The 17077-nt window shown below is 44.8% G+C and overlaps 2 protein-coding genes across 3 annotated transcripts in view; one reads left to right on the top strand and one right to left on the bottom strand.

The window, feature by feature from the left end:
• NIM1K (NIM1 serine/threonine protein kinase) overlaps positions 1-6197 on the bottom strand; it is a 74098-nt gene extending 67901 nt beyond the window's left edge. For both annotated transcript variants that reach the window (XM_075269079.1, XM_075269061.1), the window contains exon 1: positions 5948-6197. The gene's annotated coding sequence lies outside the window, so the exon portion shown is untranslated. The remainder of the gene's footprint in view (positions 1-5947) is intronic.
• The window catches only part of SELENOP (selenoprotein P), a 91336-nt gene continuing 78536 nt past the window's right edge, over positions 4278-17077 (top strand). The window contains exon 1 of the mRNA XM_075269125.1: positions 4278-4288. The gene's annotated coding sequence lies outside the window, so the exon portion shown is untranslated. The remainder of the gene's footprint in view (positions 4289-17077) is intronic.

The raw sequence follows: 17077 nt of genomic DNA, 5'->3' as shown, positions 1-17077 counted from the left end.
CTATCTATCTATCTATCTATCTATCTATCTCTCTTATCTATCTATCTATCTATCTATCTATCTATCTATCTATCTATCTATCTATCTATCTATCTATCTATCTATCTATCAAACACAAAAAATAACATGTCTTGGCCATTGGTCTCTAATGAACAGAATGCTATAATTCGGCTCCAAATACAGGTGAGTCCTATTATGAGAGGCCTGCATTCATCTAGATAAGCATCAGGGCCTGCCTGTATATCAGTCTGGTGATCACAGCGAGTATATAGCCTGTCATTATATCCAAAAAGTCAATACAGAGAGGCCCCTTGAAGATTTTTTTATAAATAGCTTTTTAGGTTTGGTATGAAGAGGTGAGGCCGGGGATGACTAATATGTATTTGGCTGCAGCTCGCTACGTGTGGCCTTAGCCTAAAACACATAACTATGCCTATTGCCGTATAATTTTATTTATATAGGGATAAATCATGTTTTTTGGATAATGCGGACTTGTATGCACATGGGGATACCTAGGATGTTTTTCTCATCATGCATATTTAAAATTCTACTTTTTATTTATTAATTTTACTCTACGCGATCCTCAGTGTGATGCCCTGCATTGCAGCACATTGCACTTACACTCCCTATGTGCAATAGGGAAAGGCAGCCAGGACGCTGATGATTGGCTTTCTGGCTGCCATAGGGGATCAGTGGGACAAAAGGGGTGCCCCCTAACCACCTAGATGCCGTGATTGTAATTGATCACAGCATCCTAGGGGTTAAGCCGCTGGAGTTGGAGCATTTTCTGACTCCGGCATCTAGTCCCGGATGCGTAATACCTGAAAGTCATGCTATAGGCCCAGCTCCTGTACCCATACTACACAGTTCAGTCATATTAATGTGACCACCGTCTACTTTTGACATCAACGTTAAATAACCAGTCGCAGAAGGCGCGTGTCATCAGCCATCTTGGGGCACTCATCATTGCGGAAGGCACGATGGACCAACACAAGTATGCATCTATCCTTGCGGACCATGTTCACCCCTACATGCGAAGTGTTTTTCCTCAGGATGATGGCATCCACCGGCAGGACAATGTGATGTGTCATAAAGCTCGCAGTGTACGTGCGTGGTTTGAGGAGCTCCAGGATGAGTTTACCGTACTCCCTTAGCCAGCAAATTCCCCGGACTTGAACCCAATCAAGAACCACCTCGACCGGATTGTTCGCACCATGGATGCTCAACTGCGTAACCTTGCGCAGCCGGCCACGGCACTGGAGTCGGCATCGCTCAACATCCCAGTGATCATCACCACAACATCCCCTCTCTTCCTGCACGTCTCGCAGTGGTCCGCTCTGCCAAAGGTGGTTATTCTGGATTTTGACAGGTGGTCACATTAATGTGACTGGACTGTGCATTATGGCAGTGGCCTACGTCATACTACAGCGCAGAGTGGGAGGGGTTAATGGGTTTGTACAAAATCAGATATTTAGATATCCCTGGTCTCTTTTTAGGATAGGTCAATATCAAACTGGTGGAGGCCCAACACCGGGCACCCTCGCCAATCGGCCTATACCTGCACATTATATGGAGGCGAAACACTGGTCCGCAATTCTTGTCCTACGTAGACTTTGTTAATTCTTTCATGCCGGCCTTAAAATAATAGCAGGCATATGTCCGCGATGTTTGCAGACCCATAGATGTCATGGAGAACATAACGGATCAAAATCGAGATTGCCTGCCTTCTTTTCCATTGGTCCATTGGACGTCTACCTATGCCCATTACAATAAGTGGGTCCCCATGTTTCAAGGCCTAAAAATAAGGCACGTTTTTCGCCTACCAAGATGCTATATGGACACCCCGTGGATGAACACACGTTTTATGCTTTATGCCTACCAGGATCATTTCTTGGTTTTGACTTCAGACCACGTAACGCCAGGAGCCGATATAATGAAGTTTTCTTAGTCATGCAGAAAATAATGTCCAATTTCCTCCGATCAGACAGAAGTATCCCAGAATGAAGCTATTCGGAGCGGTTCACGTCAGTGTACGAAATGTTGCACAATGTTCCGCGGCTCAGGCCAACAATTCTTTGGCATGAATAGCATTTATTGTTAGTGTGTCTAATAAGACATTCAGAATATCATTGTGAAATAAGCTGCACAACAAGAGAGAAGAAGAAGCCGGCTCCAACCACGTGAGCTCTAATATGACTTCTTTGTAGGACACCAATGATGGGGTAATGTGGAAAATTATTGTAACACGGATACGCTGACAGAGGAAACGCTACATGGGATCCTTTTTTTTATTGTACGTCTATGGCTGATCCTTTGTGGACCACAAGCGCGTTGAAGAGTGTCTTGTCCTCCTTGTTCTAGATATCTATGGACCTTCCAATCCAGACCAAACCAATGAGAACTTCTGATGTGTCACTAGGATATGATATTAAAGGGGAGGGCTGGGGCTAAATGCTCATTTCCCTTGCAGTGGTAATATGTGTTGGTCTGAGGTTCTTTTGGCCCACCAGACATAATGGTTCTGGGGACCCAATCTCTAATAACCCCTAGGAAATAAACCAAAGTACCCTTCAAATTTGGGTGTCTTCTGTTGGACCATTATCGTGTTACCGGAGGATCCGACACTGGTGGAAATGTAGGATTACATGGTGGCTATTCAGAAGATTGGTTGCCCTTGGTCTCATGCGCACAATCATACTTTTTATCCGCCATTCATAGTACAGTCACGTTTATGACTGTGGGCCCATAGACACAGCTGTAGTTTTTGTAGCTGTGTGTCCAGGCCATAGTGAAGAACCACAAAATATGGAGCAGGTCCTATATCTGGGTCAACGAAAATAACAGATGACGCACAGACACCAATCTGCTTATCATCCGTCCCGTTTTTACGGACCCGTACACTGCACATGGGTCTATCAGGAAACATTGGTGTCCACTATTTTAGTGGTTCGTATGTCCATTGTTCTGAGCCACCAATGGACAGTTCAGTACAAATATGAACATGGCGTCACCCATGCAAACAAAATAAATTACCGATTGATTCCTGTCATGATACCACAGGCTCATGACAGGACCAAAGAGGATGGGGTTCCTGGGTGTCCCCTGGGGTGGAGCATAAATGTCCCAATTTTTCTCAACCAGAAGTTGATATGTATGGCACTACCTTTTATACACCATATAGCTATGGCCGTAGCAGTATCAAATTGAACAAATTTGGATTGGACCAAATTTTTTTTTAGCCATGTACAGATTATACATCAGTCTTCCAAAAGTTTTTAAAAACCACTTTTTAGCGTCTTGAACTTGAGCCCCCATGCACACGAACCAACCACTATGATTCCACTTATATTATAGATAGAACATAAATGTTCTATAGAAACTGAATGATTAATAGAGTTGATTCCAATACCTCGCTCCATAGGAATACATGTTAGCGGCCGGCGCTTAACCCCTTGATGTTCAGCCGCTTCCATGCATTCCTATGGGAGCGAGGTATTCGAAACTATAGTTTTGAATACTATTCGCTCAACTCTAATGATTAACTCAGGTCCACAAAGAGTGACCAAGGCTAAATTGTCTCAGGACCTCCGACATTCAAACGACTTCACCACCAGGATACCATTTATGTGCCATACTCCTAAACGATAAAGAGAACCTTTTACCACCTTTACCAGCTCTTTTCAACACCTAATAGGCATCATCCCACTGATTTTGGCACATTTGGAATTTTTTCTGTAGCCCCCACCATTCCAGAGCAATTGGTGCAGTTAGTTTTGGTGCCTAATATACTACTTAGGCAGGAGCAGGCAAGGGGGCATGACTCAGAGCTCCAATCAGAGGCAGCTAGTGTCAGAGCTTAGAATCACACGCCCTGTCTGCTCCTGCCTGACTCCGCCCTCCTGACAGTACAGAGACTAAATAGTATATCAGGCAGGCACCAAAACATACAGCATTCATTGCTCAGGAATGGTGAGGGCTAGAGAAAAAAATCCAACTGTGTCAGAATCAGTGGAGTTGCATCTATTGAAAGAAGCAAAGAGCTGGAATTGTTGGGAGTGGTGAAAGGTCCTCTATCTTCTGTATGGAAATCTTATATGTTCAGCATTTGACTCCATCATGTAGACACTATATGACTATTATGTGTCCACTCTAAATTCGATGACATCACATTGCACCTGGAAGTGACGCTTGTTCTAGTAGCATGTACTGCACTTCTGGGTGATCTCTGACATCATCGGGCACGTGCAGTTGTGTGCCCAAGATTTAACGAAAGCTGAGCAAGGGCAGAAGGCCGTCCTTCATCCTCTGCGGGGTGGACTTTGGTGGGCTTTAGGGGTGTGTAAACTGCAGATTTCACGCCCCTAAAGCCCTTTTCTCTGCAAGAGATCAGTAGCCAGCAATAATAAAAAACAAACTTATCTCGAACCAAGCATGGTACTTAGTCTATCTTTATACAATTTTGTGCTGACAGACTCCCCTTATACACTGTATGGCAATGTAATACATTCGCTTTCTCCCCCAAAATTAAAAAAGGAACCCAGTGACACAGAAATGTATGAATGTCCATGACACTGCGTGGAATGCTTTCGGCATAGGGCGGATATTTTTGGTGGTCTCTTTCTCATAAATTCATATATGAACTGTGCGTGTACTTGGACAGACTTCTGACTTTGTAAGCCTATATTCATATTTACGTTGGATTCTCTGTTCCAAGCTTCCATCTGGAGTCAGAATTCACTACATGGATTGCACTTTATGTAGCAGCTCTATTCGGGATGTCAATATGACAGAGCCCTGACGGATCCCATTATAAGTCAACACGAAAGCACGGCCCTCCTTTTACCACATGCAGATAAAGGGGCCCAGTACTGGATCCTCTCCTAAGGCAGAATAAATTCCACTTGCATTACAGTATACAATGTGTGACCATCTAGCAGGACCAGGTCAAGTAGACTGCTTTATGATCTATCTATCTCCTATCTATCTATCTATCTATCTATCTATCTATCTATCTATCTATCTATCTATCTATCTATCTATCTATCTATCTGTCTGTCTGTCTGTCTGTCTGTCTGTCTGTCTGTCTGTCTGTCTATCTATCTATCTATCTATCTATCTATCTCCTATCTATCTATCTATCTGTCTGTCTGTCTGTCTGTCTGTCTATCTATCTATCTATCTATCTATCTATCTATCTATCTATCTATCTATCTATCTATCTATGTATCTATCTATCCCATCTCCATATACATTCTCTATATAGACCACGCTGAATTCACATCTACATTGGAGGTTCCAGTTGGAGTCCATCTAGAATAATAGACGAAAAGTCCTGCAAGTATAACTTTTTGGTCGCGCAGACAATAGATACCAGACGCCATTCTAGTCTATGGACTCTGTCGGGATTGACTATTATCCACCATTAGACGGATTCATCTCTTCCTACAACGGATTAGAAGAACGGACAAAAACAACGCAAGTGTAAAAGCCTTAGAAAGTCAGATTACAGCGTACACTAAGGAAGTTAAGCTTTACACTCGTATATACCTCAAATTACGGACAAGGTATACATATACTGTATATATACCTCTAGATATCCGTCCGAGGATGTACAAAATGTACAAAATAAAACCGCGCAGTTCCCAAGATTACCCGTATGTACTTCCTAAGTTTGTCATATCCTAGAGAGCCCCTTTAACCATCCCCCTTCCCCCCATAGCCTTTTATTGACTAATATATAATCCTTGCAGAGACTTCTAGCAATTAAATTCATTGAACCGCGAATCCGTCCTACTACGTCAACATCTCAGAGACTCCGACAGGATGGAAATTTTACAAGAAAACGCATAGACGACTTATTTCTAGCTCCCGGAGATATTCGGCAGGGGTGCTAGACACAAGCAGCAATCTGCATAGGGATAAAGCAGGGTGGCATGTACGCCGTTACCTTCTGCCGCGACATTGCCGGTGGTCTGTGGGGTTGCTGGTCTGGAGCAGGCACTGCTTTATGTAAGCACGGACAGGCAGGAGCGCTTCATGTGTTGTTGTTGTCCTTGCTGATGCTGCTCCTAATATTCGGTACCAGGGCAGCTGTTTTCCAATTTGCAAAGCCATCCATTCTAGAAAAACAGGGAGGATCTCTGTGAATGGGAATGGTGCGTTAGCAAGAAGGAGGGCGGCTGACCGCAGACCCTCATCCCCCCCGAGGCTGTGTTTGTGGTGGGAGGTGGAGGAGCTGGGATATAGCTATGGCAACCAGAAGGAATTAGCAAATGTAATGCTTTCTATTTCAGGTAGAAACTAAGGTGGCTTTAGGTTCCGGACTCGTCTTATCTCTTCCGATCCTATTAGTTTTACCTTCTCTTCTCGTACGGTTATGTAAGAATCTGCCTTATTATTATTATCGGATTTTTCCCCCTTTTTTTATAATTACATATAATTCCTCGCTTCCTGCCTCGGGGATTGTTCCTAGAATTAGTTTCCGGATCTAACGTAAGATTTAGGCTTGATAACCTTTTAATATTTTATTTATTTATTTATTTTTAATTTTTTAAATTCTTCTCCTGCCCACAATCTTGCTACGGGGATGAATATTTTTGAAGCCCTTTTGACTACACCAGTGGCGTAACTAGGAATGGCGGGGCCCCGTGGCGAACTTTTGACATGCCCCCCCCCCCCCAACCGACACTGACGCCGAAGACCTCGACCGACCCCCTCCTCCGCACTCTATTATGTCCCTTAGTAAGCCCTGCACATGGTATTATGTCCATTAGTGGCCCCTGTACACAGTATTATACCCCATAGTGGTCCCTGCACACAGTATTATCCCCCATAGTGGCCCCTGCACACAGTATTATGTCCCTTATTGTCCCCTGCACACAGTATTATGTCCCTTAGTGGCCCCTGCACACAGTATTATGCCCCATAGTGGTCCCTGCACACAGTATTATCCCCCATAGTGGCCCCTGCACACAGTATTATCCCCCATAGTGGCCCCTGCACACAGTATTATGTCCCTTAGTGGCCCCTGCACACAGTATTATCCCCCATAGTGACCCCTGCACACAGTATTATGTCCCTTTGTGGCCCCTGCACACAGTATTATCCCCCATAGTGGCTCCTGCACACAGTATTATGTCCCTTTGTGGCCCCTGCACACAGTATTATCCCCCATAGTGGCCACTGCACACAGTATTATACCCCATAGTGGCCCCTGCACACAGTATTATCCCCCATAGTGGCCACTGCACACAGTATTATACCCCATAGTGGCCCCTGCACACAGTATTATCCCCCATAGTGGCCCCTGCACACAGTATTATGTCCCTTAGTGGCCCCTGCACACAGTATTATCCCCCATAGTGACCCCTGCACACAGTATTATGTCCCTTTGTGGCCCCTGAACACAGTATTATCCCCCATAGTGGCTCCTGCACACAGTATTATGTCCCTTTGTGGCCCCTGCACACAGCATTATCCCCCATAGTGGCCCCTGCACACAGTATTATCCCCCATAGTGGCCCCTGCACACAGTATTATGTCCCTTTGTGGCCCCTGCACACAGTATTATCCCCCATAGTGGCTCCTGCACATAGTATTATGTCCCTTAGTGACCCCTGCACACAGTATTATCCCCCATAGTGGCCCCTGCACACAGTATTATCCCCCATAGTGGCCCCTGCACACAGTATTATCCCCCATAGTGGCCCCTGCACACAGTATTATGTCCCATAGTGGCCCCTGCACACAGTATTATCCCCCATAGGGGCCCCTGCACACAGTATTATCCCCCATAGTGGCCCCTGCACACAGTATTATCCCCCATAGTAACTGTGTTTGTTACGTTCCCTTACTTCTCCTGGTCCGCCGATCATTATACTCGGGGGTCTTCAAAGACCCCCGAGTATAATGATAGCAGCAGTAGCGGCTGTCACCGGGCCCCTAATGTCCCGGGCCCTGTGGCAGCTGCCTCCGCTGCTATGCCGGTAGTTACGCCCCTGGACTACACGTAAGGTGCCAGAAAAAAAAAAAGAGTATGTTTCATTTATCAAAGAATTTTTATTATCATTATTATTTTTGAACATGCGATAATGCACAATAAATAAAATGAAATTAAAAAAAAAAAAATTGGAAATTTTTGGAAAGGATCCGAACCTGTGAAATGAAGATCTTGTGGCTTCAGTTACAAAGGTAATAAGATTGCAGGGTTATGTAGTGGCGGCTGTATGTGGCTGAAACTCCTCCTGCATGCGGCTGCAACGATGGTAAGATTATACTGTACTGATCGATGGTGGCTGCTGCTAGGGGGAGCATGGACGCTAAGGCCCCATGCTGTCCAAAGTGGGGGCGAGTTTTCTGGGTGACATCCAAGTGCATTCCATGATGTTCTTACCTTTCTGGGGGCTTCGGATGTGTTTTGTTCTAATGACACAGAGCAGGATAAGAACTCAATGTTCATGGGAATGGAACGAACCACCAGACGCCTCTTCCATGAAGACTGATATATACAAGGGCTGTGGGATGGGTGTCGGCCCCCATCGATCCTATTTCTATGGCCTATCCTGAGGATGAGGTATAACAAAAAACTAAGCCCGGACAACCCATTTAGCTTGGCGTCTTTGGGGGAACAAGCACAGTAAGATCATACAAATGTTTCCCTAGGCCGGTTCTTGCCCCATTTCTCTTCACACTGTACACTGCTGACTTTAGGCACAACTCATCCAGCTGTTACTTACAGAAGTACTCCGATGACTCTGCTATAGTCGGCCTTATCACTGATGGCGATGATAGGCAATACAGAGACTTAAACCGGGATTTTGTTGAATGGTGCCAGCGGAACCAGCTCAGGATTAATGCTGGGAAGACCAAGGAGATGGTGGTGGACTTTAGTAAACGGAGAAGTGCTCCGACCCCGGTGGAGATCCAGGGACATGTATTGAGATAGTCAGGACCTATAAGTATCTGGGTGTGCTCCTCAATAATAAACTAGACTGGGCTGATCACTTGGAGGCGCTGCACAGAAAGGGCCACAGCAGGCTCTACCTGCTCAGGAGGCTGAGGGCCTTCGGAGTCCAGGAGCCACTTCTTAGGGCCTTTTTCAACTCTGTGGTTGCTTCAGCCATCTTTTTCAGTGTGGCCTGCTGGGGGAGCAGTATATCAACCAGGGACAGAAATAGACTTGACAGGCTGATCAGGAGGGCCAGCTCTGTCCTGGGGAGCCCCTTGGACCCAGTACAGGTGGTGGGTGACAGAAGGATACTGTCTGTGGTGACCTCCATGCGGGAGAACAAATCCCACCCCATGTATGGGGCCCTGATGGGACTCGGCAGCACTGAAGTGACCGTCTGCTTCACCCCAAGTGTGAGAAGGAGCTATCGCAGGTTCTTCCTTCCAACCGCGATCAGGCTGTATAATCTACATCAGACCAAGCAAAGATCACTCCGCACAGAGAACTAAATCACTCTGAAGTCTTCCTTCTTTCTTCTCTTACTTAGCTCCTACGAACTCCTAGTATATCTTCTCAGCATACGTGTGTCTATGTCTGTATTATATTACTGTGTATTATCCTGTATCTGTATTACTATGCTGCTGTAACACACTGAAATTTCCCCACTGTGGGACTATTAAAGGATTATCTTATCTTATCTTTCTAGTTTTTACCCAAAACCTCAGTTCAGATTTACAGTATTGGGAAAGAATCTCATAAATCTATCCTAGTGTTATTATAATATCGATGGCCAGCCACTAATAATGCAAGCATGGTTGAGGACTTGTTTTTTTTTGGTCAGGTCTTCACTTTACCTGAAGTATTATTGTATCACCTATGGAACAAATGTCCTAACAAGACCCTTTGAGACCAGTAGGCAGCCCTTGATTTCAGTGCACATTGGTCATCTACCAGGACAAAGACACGTGTCCTATCGGGTTGTCTCCTGTATTTCAGGAGTTATAAGTAGATCATAATAGGTTTCTGCACGGATGCAATTTCTGCATACTAACCAAGATTTGGCTGCCAAAGGTTTTGAAAAATTTTGTTTGAAGTCACGCCACCCTTTCTTTTTGGATATGACCGACACAATAAGGGACAGATAGTCTGGTCGTCTGGGAGGTCACCCCTATTTCTTCAGGAGCCTTCTGGAGCTTCTAGGAGAGTTGGCAAGAATGAAGTTTTGGCAGTATGTGTTCAATAACCATGGGATATAATGTATGTTAGTAACAGGACAGTTCCTCCATAGGAGACCCTCTTTGTAACCTCTCCCTCCTCTGGACAGAAGACCCTTGCCTCCATTAACTCCGTATTCACAGATAGGAAATATGAAAAGGGATTGGCTATGCTAGACAATGCTTAATATCTGAATGTTGTGGAATCCGCTGATGCTGCCTGAAAACATCTCCTGAGACTCCTGTCTGGTCAGCCTGAGGTCATTAACCGTCTAAGGTCAGAGGAAGAAGGACATGGCTTAATGTCACTCATACATTTTCTAGCACTGACATTGCTCCGGGCTCAGCATTCCTTCAGCATCAGCCGTGTTACCACCCATAGTGACCCAAAGGGATACAAGTAGCTCTAGGGTGGAATGTTATTGTCTGCAGAGGGATGATGACCCCGCCCGGGCCCGCAGGCCTCTTCATTATGTGTCAGAATACAGCTGAATCTGACAGATGACATGGGTGAGACTTGTTATGTCAGTGCACAGGCTCAGCCTAACATACGACATAGGAAAAAGATGAACAAAAAAAATGCCTATTAGTTACAATAGACTTCATTAGTTTGCACCGGAAAACTGGCACAGGTTAGTAATAAACTGGTGTATTTTAGGATTCAACAAGAACAAGCTCCCTTGTCGAGACGATTGTATCTGTTCTTTCTGGCACTGACAAATTTGTGTAACTTCAATTGTGCCAAAAATATATTTTTTTTTTGCCAGGGCTGTAGTTAGAAATGACTGGGCCACTCCCTGTCTCCAAGCTGTATAACACTCTCTTGCACTGGCCCCACACATGGTATAATCCCCTCCCCCCACTCAATATATTGCCTCCTTTACAAGGTCCCCATAGAGACTACAGGATAGTTATGGCCAATATTCAATAACCCTTTCCCACTCCTGATCATAGCCACCCGCTTCACCTTACACTCCACGTTACCTCCCGATGCTGTACAGCATCACAATGTTGAGGATGCGATATCTGGACACTGCTTAGCATCGGCATCTCGTATTGCGCCCCCCATTGGCTCAAGATGGCTGTGAGCAGGAATCAGGACATGTAAATCCCTTCACACACACTGATACTGTCCAATGAGTGCTAATAGGATCAGACCGGGTATGGCCGCTCCTCTTTCAGAAATTTCTAAGAACACAACATGGAGTTCTGCTCCAGAATGCAAGTATGTACCAAAACAGACTTGGCAGTCATGAGGATTGTCCTCCTTAAAGGGGTTGTCCAGCACAGTAAGTGACCCCCCCTATCCACAAGATTAGGGATAACTTGATGATCATTGTCCTATTGTTGGGATCCCCATGGACCTTGAACGTTTTGCACCCTGGTTTTGAATGGAGCGCTGGTGAGACAGCACCTGCCACTCCATTCATATGAATAGAGACTGCCGGAGATTACAAGTTACCCCCCATTGCTGTGGCTGGCCTATTTAAGGTCTATTTCAGGCACTTAGCATCTGTAATATGGCTACATTGGTCTAATGATCAAACCTATAACATTAGATCCCTATAATCATCTTAGGTTGGATTGTTAGACCCTACAGCTGAGTCAGGTGTTGAAGCCATAATACGTACAGTCCCTCTTCGCTGCCACCTGTACAAAGCCATATAGTGTAGCCGTAAGCAGCCCTGCTCCCCTTCACTTGAGTCACTTTTGGCCATATACCATGTAGACAGCTTCTGGCCCCCAGATCACCTATCCTGTGGATCAGTATCTAATACACATGGGGCTAAGACAACCCCTTTAATTTAATTAAAGAGTCATCTTGGCTATCAAAGATATCCAAGAAATGGTTGAAGTATACTTAAAGGTGTTGTCTCACAAAGATAACACTTAGGATCCCTGTGGTCCTTGAGCGTTTTGCACCCTGGTCAGACAGCACCTGCCGCTTCATTCATATGAATGAGGACTGCCGGAGATAGAAGGGTCTATCTTCGAAAGACTATGACGACAAATGCAACGATGATAAATCAATGACACGTGACGCTCCATGGCGGTATTATTTTATTATCCAGTATCATGGAGTAAAATATTTACAGCCCTGTTTTCGCACCCATTTCTCTTTAGCACTGGTAAACGTTATGGCTTCTAGCTCCATAACCAAGCAAAGATACAGAAGTTGCAGTAAAAAAATTCTCCACAAAATCGGAGCCTGATTCTTCTTCTTTTTGTACCCACAGGAAAGAGCTTTACAAAAAGTGTACAATACTTAATGACAAAAACATCATCATAATAATAATAATAATGGATGGCTCTATGCAAATATTAGTTATCCTGAAAAAAACAAACCCCAGTATGGCAACCCCATCCCCTCTCTATGTAACATCCAATCTCTGCATGGCGGAGTCCTTCCTTACCTTTCCTCTTGGCTTCAGATCACCAGCTTTACAAAACAATAGAATTTTGCCATACTTTGAGAACAAGTATTATTTTTTTTTTAAAGCTGATCTTCAAGGGGTTAATCCAAGACGTAATAAAGTTTAACCATTCCCTGCAGTAGTTATGTTTTATTACTAACATACATCCTGAAGACCAGTTCATTACTTTTGCGGAGGGCTGCAGCAGAGGACAGAACTCCTTTTCCTCTACGTTCTCTACAAATGCTCCCGACTCTGGATCATTGTGACAGAATCCATTCACCCGACTTAAGCTCTGGCTCAAACCAATGTGGTAATGTCATAGATTAGGAGCGACTGCAGGGAAGAATGAAAGCTCAGAGTTCTGGCCTCCTCCGCAGCCCTCCGTTAAAGTAATGAATAGGGTTTTAGGGAACTCGGGTGAATGTTATTCAAAAAGCTTAACCAGTGCTTTGGTTAAGCTTTATTAATCTCCGGTTAACCCCTTAATTACCTATCCCAAGAAGTCATCAGATGAAGATCAGTGGGGTCAAAAACCCAGGACCCCTGCAGATCAGCCGTTTGATGTGACGGCAGCACTCCTAGAATGCTGCTTCCACTTGTGACGACATATTCTTTGGTCACATGATTTATTTACTGCTCAGTCGTAAGTGAAGGGGCGGAGCTGTAATACCAAGCACAGCCACTATACAATGTACAGTGCTGTGCTCGGTTATCTGCTTTCAATCAGCTGATTGACAACTTGAGACCCCCACTGATCTTCAATTGACAAGCCTGGAAAAGCCCTTTAATATTTTGAGACAAGAGGAATAGTAAGGAAGGACACATCTGTAGACCATGGCTATAGTCCGTGTTTTTTTTGTGTTTTCCCTCTTTCAGCAAGGCATCCTCCCTCCAATTATGGAATATGAAGGCCAATACAGATATGTATGGACTGCCCCAAAGTAGTCACCTCAGGCAATCATAGCATATGGTCATTAACCCTGTGTAGACACAACAGGTACATTCAACAGCAATGGCCAAACTAAATCAGTGCGTCCTAATGTACCAACCCCCCAAAAACACCACCCCCACAATCTTTGCAGAATGGTGTGTGCCAATTACATTCTTCATCATAGGCTTTGCATCCCTGTGCTGTAACAGAGTGGGCCCTGTATCCGAGCCATTGAAATAAGCGTCCTCACAAGGTAATCTCATCCTGACGGCACCGCCATCAATCTGGGGCGATCATCCACCCCCAACATAAATAATACTTTATTCACCTACATTTTAGTTTCCTATCCAGGATGCAAAAAAAAAAAAAAAAAAAAAGACAGGGGCTACTTTATGCAAGTATAAGGGGCAGGTGTTATATTAGGAGTAGCCTCATATTTATATGCTGCATGTATGGGGGATGACGGTATGAGGCCGGCTGTAGAAAATTCCAGGCAGAAATCAATAGGATGCTATTATCAGTTGTATACATGCATGTGAACAGGCAACAGGCTGAAGAAAGCGCCGGAAGATTGATCAAGTGATGTCACCAGAATTCACATCTTAACGAAACAGCATACAGAAAAGACCAGGAACATTAAAGCCGGGGCCCCACAGACCAGAAACGCCGCGATTTGCCCGCAGCGGGAAAAATCGCGGCGTTGTACAGTGCAGGCAAAGTGGATGAGATTCATGCAAATCCCATCATCACTTTGCGGAAAAGATTGCACCGCGGACACGCTGCGATTTGCAAAGCCAGCGGCTTTCCCGTAGATATAATGTTAAGAGAAAGTCCACAGAGGAAAACTCTGAACTTTCTCTTAAAAGCGCTGCGGAAAGAACCGCAATGCGTTCATGCAGCGGTTCTTCCTGCAGCGCTTTAGTGCTGCGGATACAGCCCGTGGGGTCTTAGCCTAAAAGGGTTTTCTCAAAGCAAGTTAACTTACATATGATGGGGGTCGGATTGCTCAGCCCCGCCATTGCTCAATTCTGCAGGAAGTGTTCAGCGATCCCTGGCACTCCCTTTGAAATGAATGGCGCTTTGTGCACATTGACCCTCATTCTCCTGATCCGTGGGGGCTCAGCAGTTGGACCACCCCACCAATCCTGTAGATAGGGAATAACTTGCTTTGATAGGAAAACCGCTTTAAATTGCATTGACAAGGGAAATATTATGTATAAGTACAGGGGTAAAAGTAGCCAGTGGCTCAACTAACCAATGGGAGTCCAGCTCTAAAGGGGTCACGTCACCTCTCCTGGCTTGCCTTTCTTGGTAAATACTAGAGATGAGCGAGTAGTATTCGATCGAGTAGGTATTCGATAGAATACTACGGTATTCGAAATACTCGTACTCAATCGAATACTACTAGCTATTCGCAGTAAATATTTGATTCAGAACCAGAATTGATTGGCCGCATGCTATGCAGTGTATAGCATTCGGCAAATCAACGCTGGTTCTGCAGCAGGCTCGTCTTTGCTAGTCGGGAGAGCTGGCAGCTTGCTGTTACGAGGGAGCTTACTGTTTCTCATAGGAATGAATTGACCAGCGTTGATTGGCCAGTGTACAGCATTCGACCAATCAACGCTGGTTCTGCCAGAGGCTCGTCTGTGAGGAGGCGGAGTCTAAGGTTGGTCCACAATGGAGACAGCTGTGACCTTAGACTTCACCTCCTCACAGACGAGCCTGCTGCAGAACCAGCGTTGATTTGCCGCAGGCTAGTCGGGAGAGCTGGCAGCTTGCTGTTACGAGGGAGCTTACTTTTTATCAGCGCAACTGCAAGAACTGTGCAGTTAAAACACACCGACCCCATAGACTATAATGGAGTCCGTGCGCTTCAACTGCACAGCGCTCCTCCTAAACACTCTCTTCCTGCTACTCGTGGACTTGGTGACTCCCCTTTAGTAGAATAGTGGTTTCCCCTGAAACAAGCATTTTTTCCCATAGACTATAATAAGATTCGATATTCAATTGAGTAGTCGAATATTGAGGCTCTACTTGAAACGAATCTCGAATATTTCACTGTTCACTCATCTCTAGTAGATACCTGTGTTCCCCATACTATGATAATTCTGGAGCACCTTACACCCTACAAACATATGGATAAGCTGATGCCTAGGTGTTACCATTCCCCTATCCGAAACGATTCAGGGTACTGTAGCTGATTGGACAGACATGCAATTCCAAGATGCACCCCCTACTGGTAACACCCACATGCCAACATACAGAGTTCTAAAGAGGATAAGAAACAACACTTAATACTCAGGTAAGACGACAGACCCTCCTTGTAGGGGTTTTCAGATGACAAAAAATGTACTTTGACTTCCAAAAGTACAGGGATTGCCAAATTTCAGCCATGGCCCTGGTAATATTCCTGAGACCTAAGACCGGGGACTATACGTCCATCCTATAGGAGGGGGGGTCAGTACTAAAACTTTTTTAGTAATAGTTTTTGTGTATTTTTTGCCATCAGATAACCCTTTATTATCCTAACCAGCATTAAACAGAAAGCTGGTTGTTTTTAGCCACATGCCCGTTTTTTCACGTGTCGCCGACTCCGTATGTCCCTCACCTCCGACTAAGGAGGACATACATGGTGAGATGTTTGCTCGGGTAATACTTTGGTCCTTGTTTGAGAAAGGTTTGATGTAAGACATAAGGCCATACATAGAGAGGGCGAGGACAAACCATTACATCAGTGGAGACGTACTGCGCCGCTCGCCCTCAGCTCCCACAAGACGTACTGGGAGATGGAGAATAAATGGATTTAATTTTCATGCGCTGGAAACAAACGTCCATATGAAGACAATGAGATAAAGCTGGACTTACATTCCTCTATTTGTGAGCCCGTGAAACCCTCAGAGGTTTTCGCACCAATAATGAGATCAATTTGTCCTCCAATTTAAAGGGATCCTTATCCAACCAGACTGTACCTATGTGACTGCGGTAAATGCACCAGCCCTTTGGGTTAATAGACATACATTGCCCACCTACCACAGACTCATACCCCAATACTGTATATCCCTACCAACCTCTCTCAGATTACCCTCATCTTAAAGGGGTTAGTAAGTTTCTAATGTTGATGGGAGTATTGTTAGGCGGATCTCGGTAATGTTTACATGTCATACACCCACCATACAAAATGTGGCAGCTTTAGGTACTGCAGTGATGAGCTCCCCCTAGAGGTGGCGTATGGTAGTTGCAATTTTATCACTCTCTGCAGGGGATTTGCTGTCTTGACCATTATAAAGATGGATCAAGAAACGGATCAGCACAGACAACACGATCTTAAAGTGAATGTCCATCTTTTAAGAAGGAAATGACCTTGAAATGAAGTCAGATAAGGAAGCCTGACAACATCTAACCTAATTCTTAATACCCCTATTAAAGGGATCCTATAATTAGAATCCCTTTTTTTTCTCCCTAACATGTAGGAATAGCCTTAAGAAAGGCTATTCTTCCCCTACCTTTAGATGTCTTCTCCGCGCCGCCGTTCGGTAGAAATCCGGGTTTTCTTCAGTATGCAAATAAG

The sequence above is a fragment of the Leptodactylus fuscus genome, chromosome 1, assembly GCF_031893055.1.
Source record: "Leptodactylus fuscus isolate aLepFus1 chromosome 1, aLepFus1.hap2, whole genome shotgun sequence".
NCBI lineage: Eukaryota > Metazoa > Chordata > Amphibia > Anura > Leptodactylidae > Leptodactylus > Leptodactylus fuscus.
Note: the sequence above shows the minus strand (reverse complement) of the source record. Positions and strands in the feature narration are given on the sequence as shown.